The sequence below is a fragment of the Candoia aspera genome, chromosome 8 (genome assembly GCF_035149785.1).
Source record: "Candoia aspera isolate rCanAsp1 chromosome 8, rCanAsp1.hap2, whole genome shotgun sequence".
Taxonomy (NCBI): Eukaryota; Metazoa; Chordata; class Lepidosauria; order Squamata; family Boidae; genus Candoia; species Candoia aspera.
This window is the reverse complement of record NC_086160.1, coordinates 40371271-40384442: the sequence shown is the minus strand read 5'-3', so window position 1 is coordinate 40384442 and position 13172 is coordinate 40371271. Positions and strand designations below refer to the sequence as shown.

The 13172-nt window shown below is 34.1% G+C and overlaps 1 protein-coding gene across 3 annotated transcripts in view; it reads left to right on the top strand.

The window, feature by feature from the left end:
* Positions 1–13172, top strand: part of GAB1 (GRB2 associated binding protein 1) — an 87370-nt gene that overhangs the window by 39392 nt on the left and 34806 nt on the right. The window lies entirely within an intron of this gene.

Below are 13172 nucleotides of genomic sequence, written 5' to 3'. Positions count from 1 at the left end.
AGGGTTGTTTTCCAGTAGCGCATCAATAAGAACTGTACTGGCCCCTGAAATAATGTCATTCTACTGAGGGTGAAGGAGGTTAAATGTTTTCTTCAAGACTGTTTGGACTCTTTGCATAGGAATTATTCAGATAATGAATTATGTGAAAAGATCTTATGAAAAGCTGGTCTTTTTCATTTGAAAGTTCGTCCAAAAACTGCCAATTATTTATTGCACTTTTACTTCTGTAATAAAAGCCTCTTTTCTATCTTGTTCTTGTCTTCTGGCTATTTGACCTTTGCATATCTAGGATTCAGTATTTTCATTTAAAAAAGAGATATCCATGAATTCTATTCAAATGAATATTTTCTTTACAGTGCATAAGATGTTTGTGCTTGTCATGAATAATTCCAGTAGAATTTTAATTTTAGTTTTTAAACACAATGTTTGTTCTCAGTTCAGTTGTCCCTATTCACAGTTTGGCAGTTGAAAGAAAGAATTGCCGTTCCCCCTCTTACCCCATAAAGAAATTTAGAAGGCTTCTTTTCAGACAGTATAAACATTTTAAAAAAAGAAAACTCATTCAGGCTGCTTCAGTGTTTTCCAAATAGTTTAATTTCAGTGCAGGTCCAGACACAAGGTTGCATATGCGTCTACTATTGCTGGACTAGTGTTACCCTTGATTTTAAATTACCTCTGGTATTATCCAGAAATAGTTTATTGCTGTGAAGAGAGAGGGGTGAATGTAGGGGACCATTTAATCAATCAGTTAAATCAATTAATCAATTTAAAGCATAATGGTTGGCTTACTAAGTATCATTTTCTATTTTTTTGAGGCAGAAATAGAGTAAAAAATACTTTAAAGTTAAAAAAAGAGAACATGGAATAGATACTATATAAGTATAAGTACAAAATGTATGGAAATAATAATAATATGACCTTGACCAAAATGGCTATGTAAAATACAAATATTTACAAAAGGCAAATAAAGAATAATTATTTTTAGTATCTTATTGAAATTATTGATGGCTTAAGTAGAGATTTGTTGTTCTAGTGTAAAATCTTTTGGATTGATTGATATTTTGCAAATTTATCCTTGATAGCTGAATGGAATTGTAGCAGCAGCAGTACCTAGAAAAAAAAATTAAAGCCACAATTGTAACACCTGCTGCCTGCTTCCCTCTTCAAGTATCAGTATTGAATGGGTGATGGTGGTAAATTCATTTGTACCATCAAAGCAGAATTAAGAGTTCATACATTTGATAAATTACTCTTGCTAGAATTAGCTTTAAGGGTTACTGTACCCTGACATACAGTTTTGATAATTCGGTGGAAATTTGGTAATCTGCAATGTAATGAAAATGTATATATTTTGTCTGTCTGGACTCAAGGAAAATATAAGGTTTATGAAAGTGTGTTGTTGCAGTGCTTGCAGAACAAACCAATTTTAAGAATAAGAAGGAGTGTTATATCATCCCCTATTTATTGTTTGGATTGTTTTGCTCAGTATTTTTTTTTAAAAGCAAGTCTCCTTTTTTTAAAAAAGCAAGTCTACTTTTCAAAACTGAGAAGCTTTTGTGCTTAACTAGTTATTTTGTTTGGTAGAGTTTCTACCCTTGGCAAAGAGTAGGCAACTTCATCCTTTTCTGTTTTCTTCTCTCTCAGGGAAAGTCTGTTGCAGAGGACATCCTGTTCTGTGTGAAATTAATTATATTACCTTTTTCCCCCCATCCTCTGCTTTGCCATTTTACTTCCACTGACTGTTCAAAAAGCTTGTATAGTGGAGAGGCTTATGTCAAATTCTCAATGTAATATTAATCAGTTCCTGTGCTCATAAAATCTTGCGTCTAATAAACGTTCCACATAATCATGCCATAAGTTAACATCTTATACAGACTTAAAGTTCCAAATCATAAATTAAAAAAAAAACACTACATTTGATTCAACCAAAGGCTAGTCTTAACCATAATCCTGAATTTCCCCAGTAGTTAGCCAGATGCATATGAGAACCTGCATGTAAAAGAACTTGCTAGCTTCTGACTTCATATTATATATTTCCAAGTTCTAGAACTGTGAAAAACTATCATCCATTTTCTTAAATCTGAGCATACATTTAACACATTTATGTCTGTTACAACTATTTTCCAAATTAAATAGCTCCAAATTCTTTTCTCTTAAGGGAATTGCTTCATCTTCTTGAGCATATGCCCATTTGTGCATCTTTTCAGAATCTAAAATGCCCTTTTGGCGTTGAGGTGGCCAAAACAGTACATATTATTCTAAGCATTTTTGTTGAATTATATTGTAGCAATGTAATTGATTACAGTTATGTTGCACTCATTACCCAGATTTGTTTGTTTGTTAGTGTTTGCAGAAACAGTTCAAGCCAAATTTGCCCTCAGAACTTGTTCATACACAAAAAGGAGAGAGCATGTGAAGTAACCACTACTTCTCCATTAAGAAGTATCTTGATCATACAGCATATCTGCCAGATAAATTTAAGGCCAAGGATTTTAAATGATTTCTCCCATCAAGATTATTGTGATGCTTATTTGTGGAATTTTTATTTAAGAATTGCATACATACCCGTATCGGTTCACAGCTAGCAAATATTCCAGATACATGTTCGTATGAATAAATTTACTCCTCACCTTCCTGTGTCTGTTACGTGAGATAGCTGCCTATTTGTAGGATAGATGCGATCTTGCTTTGAACTGACAAAACAAAGACATCTAAATTTTCATTTCTTCCTTTTGGTAGGAGGAGAAAGAGCAGCTTTTTCCCCTTCTCTCTCCCTCCTTCCGTCTCAAAATACAGACAGGGGCTTGACCAAACTGTCCAAGCAACTCCATTTTCTGGCTTTTCCCTGCATGTTACTTCTGTTACTAAATGAATATGGAGCAGTTGAAGTCACAGGCTTGGCTCTGGGCCACTCTGTGCTCTGTGTGTAGCTTCTGTGCCACTTTAATGAATAGTGATGTGATTCAGAGATAAGCAGAGATTCAACTTGGAAGAGGGTATGTTTTTCTCTTTCTGTCTAGTTTTCTTCACTGCATCCAATCCCAGTTTACTCGATATATCTTCTACTCTTTTTCCGTATCTTTTGTATCTTGCCAGAATAATTTTGCTTTCTTTCTAGTTAGACAAACTGATGTTTTGATAACTTACGGTTTGCCTCCACTAGATAATAACCAGTGTATGTAGAAAGGTTTTGCTCGGCTCTTTTGTCATTTAAGGTCAGGCGAATATTATAGTGTAAGTACATTCAGCTGAATTGCTTTAAGATGTAAACTCTTTCATAAGGCAAGATAGACAGCCAAAAACAGCTTTCTGTGATGTAATACTCAGATTCCATTAAGTACGGTGCTGAAACCCAGCTAATTAGATTTGCGTAATATATTGGATTCGGATGAGATTTTGCTAACAAAAAGTAATTTATACGATGTGTCCAAGCAAATATGACCAAAAAAATCCCACAAACAGGTCATCATGAATATATTACTATATTATGAAAACTTGGAACATTTAGTGGATGATTATTAAAACTGATAAATAAATATTCCCTAAGGATTAAGGAAAATCATTCAGATCTTCAGCAATATATAATTTCTGAATAGTTTTTAAAAATATACATTTATGTAATTTAAAATTACTAGGGAAAGGTCACATGTCTTAATTCTGTTACTGGTTTGACTTTTTATTTTTGGCTGGTTTTAGTGGTTTTACGTTTGATTTCTTAATGCCAGGTAAGCACATTGGTTAAATATAGTGGGCGTTGTTGTGACTATAATTTTTAAATGATTGGTCTTTCACATATAGTACAGTTGATTGTGTTATTTTTCCTATTAAGAAATGTTAAGGTTTTATTAAATCAGAATGTATTAGAGAAAAATATTATTAAGGCCTTTTTAATACAATTGTGACATGATTTTTTTTCTTGTTTTTAACTGAAATTGTGCATTTTATGGTGGTTTGGTATTTGCTTATAGACAAATAGATATAAAGGGTAGAGTATTAAACTTAAATTGGGGAGGTTAATTAGGTTCAAATCATTTCTGTTTATTGAAGCTTCTGTTGTATGTGAATGAGAGCTCTACAGTTTCTTTTAGTCCAGACCACTGCTCCTTTGAGGATAAAATAAAGGTGAGATATGTTGTTTTTTCGGCCCTGAATTTCTCTGATGATAAATGAAAATTAACTATATTGTTGCTTAATTTGCATGGTAGCATAAAACCTTATGAAATTAAAAGATGTATACATACAGATAGGCAATAGTGGGCTTCTGTTTCTGAAATCCATGCACTAAAGAGTTAAAATTATATTGCAGATGATTGCCTTATTTAAAATGATTTACATTACCTTTATTTCAAAGAATTAGATAAAAACTGTTAGCCACCTGCCTTAAATTATTATGATAAACCTAATCTATGATTGTGATTAAAGTAGTTATTCAAAGTATAGTTAACTTTGAAAGAAGGTCCTGTAAGTCAGTGAAAACAGAATATAGATGCTTTTGATAGAAGTTAAGTCTTCTACTTATTTCATTCTTTGTAGTAGACTTGAGTTGCAGCTTTTCATCTCTGACTGATGCTGACTGTATTACTCAGTTTCTTAAGTAGTTTTTATGATAGTTTCTTCTCTTGTTGTTCAAAATATAATTTATTGTGCAGTTTTGTTGGATATGTTCTGTAAAATTATGAGGGTTGGGAGAAATTAGCTTGGAAACCGTAAGCTTTATTTCTCTTTGACATTTAAAAGAGTCATGTTGAAAGCTGTCCTCTTCTCTGCAAGAATCTTGCATAAAATAAATTTCTAGGAGTGGCCTCTTAATTTTGCTAGCAAATTCTATAGGTAGAAAAGTTTACAGAGTCTCTGGGAAATGTATGTGAATATTACAGACAAATCGACAGACTAGTATTTATGTTCAGGTGAATGCACAGAAAGGTTGCCCTTGCTAGTAAATTTCAAATGCATTTCTTCCCCTCTTAGGATAGTTAGAACAACTGAGATGATACATTATTAAGGTTTCTCACCATGTACCACATTCTGGCATTTGATAATCTATAGCTAGTGGCAGATATTGCAAATTCTGTGGAAACCCCAGTGTGAAACTGCAGAATCTAATGGTTCATGTGTGCAATAATGATTACAGAAATAAACCATATGGGTCCTTGACCTCTTTGCCCCCCATCAGTTAGCCTGAATGACAGTGTCCTCCTTTATATTTGTTCTATGCTTGGAATTATGTAGTTAGCTGTCTCTGTCTGGGCCATCTTTCCTTGGGGACTGTAAGTGGAAGTTACTGCCATAAATAGCCACAACAACATCAAGTGGTATTCTGGCAAGTTCAGTTGCATGTTAATTGCAAATAATAAAAATCTATGGAGCAGGGATGGAATCAGAGGCAAGCTGTCTTAAAATTGCTCATACATTTTGCTTTTATTTATAACTGAACCCTAACTCCATTTGATAAATTGGATGTTTATTTAGAAACAATGCACTGTCCAGTGGATTGCATACTTTAAGCAATCTTAAATATATAATACTTCTTTATAAGATATATAAATATTGAGGTGATTGCAAAAGTTGGTCAGTTTATGGACTATATTGGACAATATGAGTGACATACTTAACAACAGAATGCCTTAGAATAACAGGAAAATAGCGTGTGTTGATAGTATATGGGTAGTTGAAATTCTATCTGGAAAAAGTACATTGGGATCTCTATACGGAAGGAAAGGATTTCCTGAAGTTGTAGATTTTGAGGTGTTTTGGCACTGCATGAAAATGTGCTTCATCACCAGTGATGGTTTACATGGCTTTAAGACACTTGGATAGGTAGATAAATAGGACTGCAAAGTAAGTTATGACTAAGACATACAGGAACTTGAAAGAAATGCTGTAAAATTGTATCTTATGTTGAGCAGAAGTATGCTATACATAAATATTCTTCAGTGGAATAAGTTCTCTTAATTTTCTACCTTTGCAGCAATTCAATTTGTAATAAATGAGAAAAGATGGTTTATAAGATGGAACAATTGGTAATTCTTTGCTCAGGTGATCATTATGGTAAATAAGCTGTAAATTTAATATATTCTTTACCAGCTTCATATTAAAATGTAACTCATTTTTGTGCTAAAATTGGTGAAATTCCCAAATTCTACTGAGTTAGGAAGAGCAATTGTCTCCATTCTCTTTGCTCCAGTTTTAGAGAGCCATGTTTCAATGTGTCCAAAGGATAAGCTGATTAGAACTGTGTCAGGGGACTCGTGTAACGGGTTACCATTCAGACTCTAGCATGAAACACGCACACAAATTACCTCATCTCATTAAGTGATCGAAACCTTGATTTGAACATTCCAAGATTGCTTTGTGTACTTTGCAGTAAGGCTGTTCTCAGCTTATGGCAGTTTAATTGCAATGAGTTTGCTTTTTTTATTGCAAAAAATCAGGAGAAATCATTTGTTTTTTTATTTGAAAAGTGAGATTTTTATGTATTCTTAAGGTCTGAGTCCCAAGGATGGTAAAAAAATTTATACATCTAAAATGTACTTCTGTTCATTGTGTTTAGAATTTCTTTTTTTATATATATATAATTTTTTAATTAAGAATTTTGATTACTATAGTAAAAACTAATAGAACCTAAACTTATAGAAAGAAAAAGAATAGTAGGAAGAAAAAGTACACAAAAAAAAAGAAAAGGAGAAAAGAGAAAAGAGAATATGATAAAGAAAAAGAGAAGAAATATATACAGAAGTGACTTCCAACCTCCATTACAACAAGTATAGATAATTAGTAACTCTTCACCACATAAGGTTACAAACAGGTATCTGTTCATCCTATATCCCATCTCTTATCTATAAGCAAATCCATAAACATCAACTTTTCAATCCTGCTGTCAGCAAAAAGTCCATTAAAGAACTTTGCAAATAAATGTCTTATTTTAACCTTGATCAATAAACCGACTTTATATTCCTCCCTTTTACTTCTAACAATCTTAATCTTTAGTTCATTCAAATATTGTCAAAGGATTTGATTTCTTTTCAATTCTTCTTTATGCCATTGCACAGACTTCTTCAAGGGTTTAATAAGCCTCTTTTGTAGATCCAGTAAGAAAACATTTTCCAGGTCAATCTGTCATGAGTACTGATGGTGAGCAGGAGGGGGCCTCGATCCAGGGTGGAAAATGCATGCGTAGTACTGAGGAATTAAGCAGCCATTCAGAGAGACACAGATCAGACCCGCCTTAGCTTTTGGGGTTTATATGTCTGGGTTTTTCCCACGCTTCTTCAGTTTGTTAGGATTTTCTGTCTAATGTAGCAGTAATAAACACTAGAGACCTACTCCTCGTCTCAGCGTGATTTCTGACTGTTAGGACACAATCTCTTGGTTTGTCATTTGTATTTCCCCTTTAATTTTTAAAACTTCAGCCAATTTCCTTTGTATATCCAATAAAGCATCCTTTTCCAAATCATTCTCTTGGCTTGTCATGTGTAGTTCCACTTTCAGTACTTTCTCTGTCTTGCTGGACAAAATTTGCTTAATGTCATTTCCTCATTAATATCTTTTGGACATAGTCTATCAGTAGAATCAGACATCATTACTGACATTATTGATATTGTAGCTACTAATTTCTGGCTCCATTCTTCAAAGATCTACTTTAATATTTCCAATGTTATGACGTTTCCTGTCATTTTGTAAGTCCCAGTTAACCAACACCAAAAGCCGGCTTGTATTTTTTTTTCCTTTGTGCTTAGAATTTCTAATGAAGTGTATCCTTAGAAAATGCGCCAAGCCAACAGAGATTGTCTTAACGTAGTCCAGATGTAAATGTATTATGAGTCTTTTTGAGCCTACCTCAAGATGTGCCCAGCCATAGATTACACAGTAATCCATATTTGTTGGCTGTACATACCAGAAATTTAGGCAGTGTTTTAAAGATATTTGTGAATAATGATTTATTTTAGTAGAGGAACCAATAGCAGAAACCAGCCCAAGATATAATGCGCCTTGTCCAGTGCCAGTGCTTTTCTTTTCAGGATGTTTTAAATTTTATTCATTCCCTCTCTCACAGTCTAGTAACTGTAATTAATAGATATGCAAGCAACCCTTCCTTCCCTTTAAAATAAATAAATGCACAAATGAGTAAATACTTAACATTCAGGTAGTCCTGTTTTGTTTTTGTTATTTTAAATGCTGATCAGATCAACAATCAGCTATACTGTTTAAAAATTAAATACTGAGCGTTGCATTGTTTTACATACAGTTCTCCCTGTGTCATTGAGTGATTGAAGGTATGGTTGGTGGGCATCAAGGCTTCTGTGTAAACATTCTGGAATGGGTGTAGGTATAGCAATAATTCACCTAGGACACTTTCAGTGGGTTGTCAGTGGAATTCCAGTGAACTACAAAAGTGTTTGAATTGTAGTTCATGATAGTTGTTTGAGGAAGCCAAAGTTGATGGTGGTTCCCCCCCACACCAAGCTTCTCTCTTCTTCTCCCATTCCCTCTTGTTCTTACCAAGTTCTTTTCCACTGGCCAGGCTGTATCTATATATTCTTTGTAGCCAGTGTATTGTAGTTATCCTGTCTGAGAATGACAGGATCAGATAGTGGCCAATGCCTTCCTCCTTCCTATTTTTAAAATAATTGGGATGGATATGTGAATGGCTCTCAACCATTCATCAGTAGGCATAGGCCAGTTGCTTCAGCAGTATGTAATCATCAGTATACAGTCATCACAAAAAAATCAATTGCTCAGTTGCATTAAGGCGACAGGGAAGAGACAACCAAAGGCACCCAAGCTATAAACAACACGAGCCAGAATTTCAGCAACAGAGTGAAGCAAAAATTGCGGACACCCTAGTCAGCTGTTAGTATTTCAACCTGTGCCAGTGCATGCTTTTGTGGTATGAATATTGAAGGAAACAAACCTGTTCATAGATTATTTGCTTTTTTTTACACTTTAAGGCAAAAAGCGTCAATTGCAGACTTGACTTTAGCAGACCAAGGTAGGCTTTACCAGAACAAAAATGCATGTACTAGTAAATTCATTCAAGCAATAACTGTGCTATTGAGAGGTAGCTTAGTTGGTGACATGTGGGGACTTGTCTCATCAGGGTGAACTGAAAAGAATCTATTTTAACCTCTAAGCAATTTTTCTGTGGCTAAAAGGAACTCAGGAATGCAGCCTGGAATCCAGCATTAAAATTTAAAAATGTGTGCATGCTGTTATCTGGAATATCTCTGATGCCTCATAGGCCAGCCAAACCAGAACATGTCCTCTCAGTGTGAGAAGATGCAATGTCTTGATAATTAACTGAGAAAGACGAATTCCCTGAGTCTTGCAGAATCCCTCCCTCCCTCCCTTCCTTTGAGGAAAAAAAAGCAGATAACTGGTGAAATATGAAGGAGATGCTGGGATTTTCATGTCAGTATTCACAAGCTGCAGAATTAAGACCCCCTGCTCAGTGGTGTGATCCTCAATATATTGGTCAGAAATTTAAACAAAAGGAATATTCAATATTGTAATGATAAATACTTGGAATGAATACAAATGTTAAAAGGAAATATACGTATGATTCTTGTTTGGGATTTAAATATATTCTGTATAACTATAGCATATAAATTTATGCTCTGTAACACTCTGGCAAAACCAACAAGCCAACAAACCCCATACCTTATAATTTTATGTATGTTCTCTAGATATATTGGGATTATTACTATTTGCCAAGCCATCATGACCATAATTAGAGGTAATTGTGGAAGTTGTGCTAGGAACACAACTGGAGAATAAGACGTGAAGAAAGCTAGTGTAATATATGTATGCCTAACTATTCATTTACTCATAGTGAATTAATTTCTCATGTATTGGTCCACGTGCAACCAAAGTTCCATTGTCCCTATCCCAAGATTCAGGAATCACAAGATTTGCAAAAAAAATCCAAGGCGAGATTCCTGAATAGTCTCAGTGAAGACCAAGTATGATCAGTACCTGAATGATTACTCTTTTGGAGAGAAGGGGGAAATGGAGTGAAATCCTGTAATTCTGTAATATTTTGTTGCAATTCTTGTTAGTATTCTTCCACTACTGCCTTGTTTGACTCCTGCCTTGTTAAATTTGAAAAACTTAAAAACTAAAAAGAAAAAAAAAGACTATCTAAAATTAGATTGTGACATTAACTCTTAAAAAGCCTGGTATCACAACATAATCTTCATCAGCCAACTGAAAAGGTGGATAGAGGTTAGAGTGATTAGCTGAACCTTCCCATAGTAAAGGCCCTTCTCCCGAATACCCAGCAGGCTCACACTTGTAGGAAGTAATACAAGTAACAGCATATTGGAAGATAAATGCAGATTTTGGGCAGACTCTCAAGGGAGTAGGCTGTCATTTAGAATGTTGGCCTCAAGCTGTTTAGGGCTCTTTTAAAGTATGTAACAGTACAGCATGTTACTGTATGCACATAATACAGGGCATAGCAGCAAAAAGTGGAAAAAAGAGGAAGGCTGCACATTTAAAAAATTGTAAAAGTTGCCATATATGTATCATCCCAAGCTTCCCCAAAACTTGTGCCCCCCAGATTGGAAAGGTTGGTATACCTGTATTTATGACCTTCCATACTGCAGTGCACATAATAAAACAATCAGGTTTTTGTTTCTTGAGAATAACTCTATTTGGGAAATATATTATGATATTGTATAATTAAGGAAGCTTGCCTTAAGCAGCTTATTCTTAAATGTCTCTTGTCTTTCTTGCTAGGAGCTGTTTTTCACATAACCTAAAAATTAGCTGAACCTAATTTTCACTTTAAAACTCTTTGAGGATTTCTCATCTCTTTACACTTGAGCAAAGCTAATTCTAAAGTATGCCTAAATATTTGTTTACTCATAGTGAATTAATTTTTCATGGGTTGGTCCACATGCAACCAAAATTGCATCGTCATAAGAAGTGCTCTTCTTCCTTCCAATATGCATAAACTCCATTTTATACAGTGATAGACTGCCTTTTATACTGGAATGTAAGATTTGGGAATGTTAATGAAAGACTGAAACTGGATGAAATATATTTTTCCACTGGATTTATAAGAGAAGGAAGTACAAAACCAGTTTAAAAATTATTTATGTAAACAGCCTGGCAATATGCTTATGAATACAGCTCCTTGTGCATCCGATGTAACATACTTTTGTAGGTGAGTTGAAGGTTGAATAGATGGGTTTTCCTCTGCCAAATTTAATGCTTCATTAACTGAATCCTACATAGATCTAGATAGTGATATTGGAATCCTACCTGTTTATTAAAAGATAATAATCAAGATCCAGAAAATCATGAACTGGTACTGTGGCCACTAATTGATGGGTTAATCCTAAAATGCATGAATGTACCAATAACTATTAGTATGCAAGAATTAAAAACTTTATTACTGTGTTACATTTGTACATGCATATCTATCATAATAAGCCCAGTTGGGAAATCATGTTCATAATTTGCATTGATCCAAAGCATTTACTTCAAGAAGATGAACAATTTATTTATCTTCAAGAAGCTAAACAATAATGAAGATCAAATAAAAATCACTGTGGGAGTTGTTTCTAACATAGAGCTAAAAAGCAAAGGAGAACAAATAGAAAACAGCTAAATTGCCAATTCTCAAGTACTTTCAAGAGTTACTCTCAAAATACAGCATTCTGCTAAGTGATGAGGGCAACTCTAAACTATAGTTGTACTTGGAATAGCAGGGTTGAATTTCTATTTCACCTGAGAAACATGCATTTAGTTTTATTCTATTTATTTGTGAAGATATTTATACCACCCAAAATACTCTGCATGGTATACAATACAACATTGACAAGAAACATAGTATTCTTCATAGCCATCCCAATATATAACCATTTTAAAATATACAGTAACTCCAAGGTTAATTATTAATCAGCTAAATGCCAAATGTATGTTGAAAAAACAAAGATTTTCAGTGCCTTCCTAAATAAAGAAGTGAAGAGGATAAGTGCATCTCTGAAGGGAGCATATTCTGTAATATTTATTTATTGAATTATATGCTGCTAAATCTACTAGTCATGATACAACAACAAAATAAATCAATAAAATGTTCAGAGTAAACAATATACATTAAAAATATCCATAGTAACTCAAACAAAATAGGACATCTACAATAACATTGTAATACAATAATTTAAATTTATAATAATTAACCATAAACAATCCCATAATGAAATTACACACAGAGGAACAATCTCATAATTACGTACCAGATGACCACTTTCAAAGGCTCTTGATAATAGATTTTGATTTTTTACTTCTTCCCAGAAGCCCAACACAGTGGAAAGATAGGCTGACATCCCACAATGTCAACGTCAAACCAAAGAACATCACTTTCTGGTTTCACACTATCCTTTCCTTCTCAAAAATATGGGATAATCAAGAACTTTTCCTGTGATGAATGCACCAGATGGATAAATTCTGGTTGAATGAGGCAGTGCTGAAAATGTGCCAACCAATTTAAGTCTTTGTAGGTAAAAATTCATGCTTTCAGTTGCTCTGACAATTGCCCAACCAATGCAAGGCCCTAAGCATAGGTGTCATACGGGTGCAACCATGGAAATAGCCTGCTGCTAAAATAAGAGTTAATGATTTTTTAAAACTATAAAATGGCAACTCTTCACCCAATAAATGGATTTTGGAAGGAAGCTGTTCAGGGTTTTAAAATTTTTCTATGTATAGGGTATTTCTGCTGAATTAAAGGATATTTTGCATATTCTCTACCAAGGCAATTTCAGCCTGTTTAAAATTTAGATTTACAATGGAAATGAACTTTCACAGTTTCCTAACTTAAGAGAAGCCACACTGAATGGGGAGATTTCAGCCTGTCTTTATTATATCAGCATAATTAACAAAAACTCTGTAATCTCAACATTAATAACAGTAATAATTTAAAAAAGAAGAAAAAGGGTAGGGAATTGCATTAGAACAACTACAAATATTTTGATCATATTGCTCAAAAGGAGCTTCTTTCTCCTTCCCCCTTTGTCAAAACAAACAACAACCCCTAAATCAAATGTTGACAGATAACACTGACCCTCCATTTCTCCTTACAGGGTTGTTTGAGCATCGTTTAGCCCACTCACATGCCTGAAAAATCCATGGTTCTTTATAACTTCAAATCCTAGGATAGCTGTGAA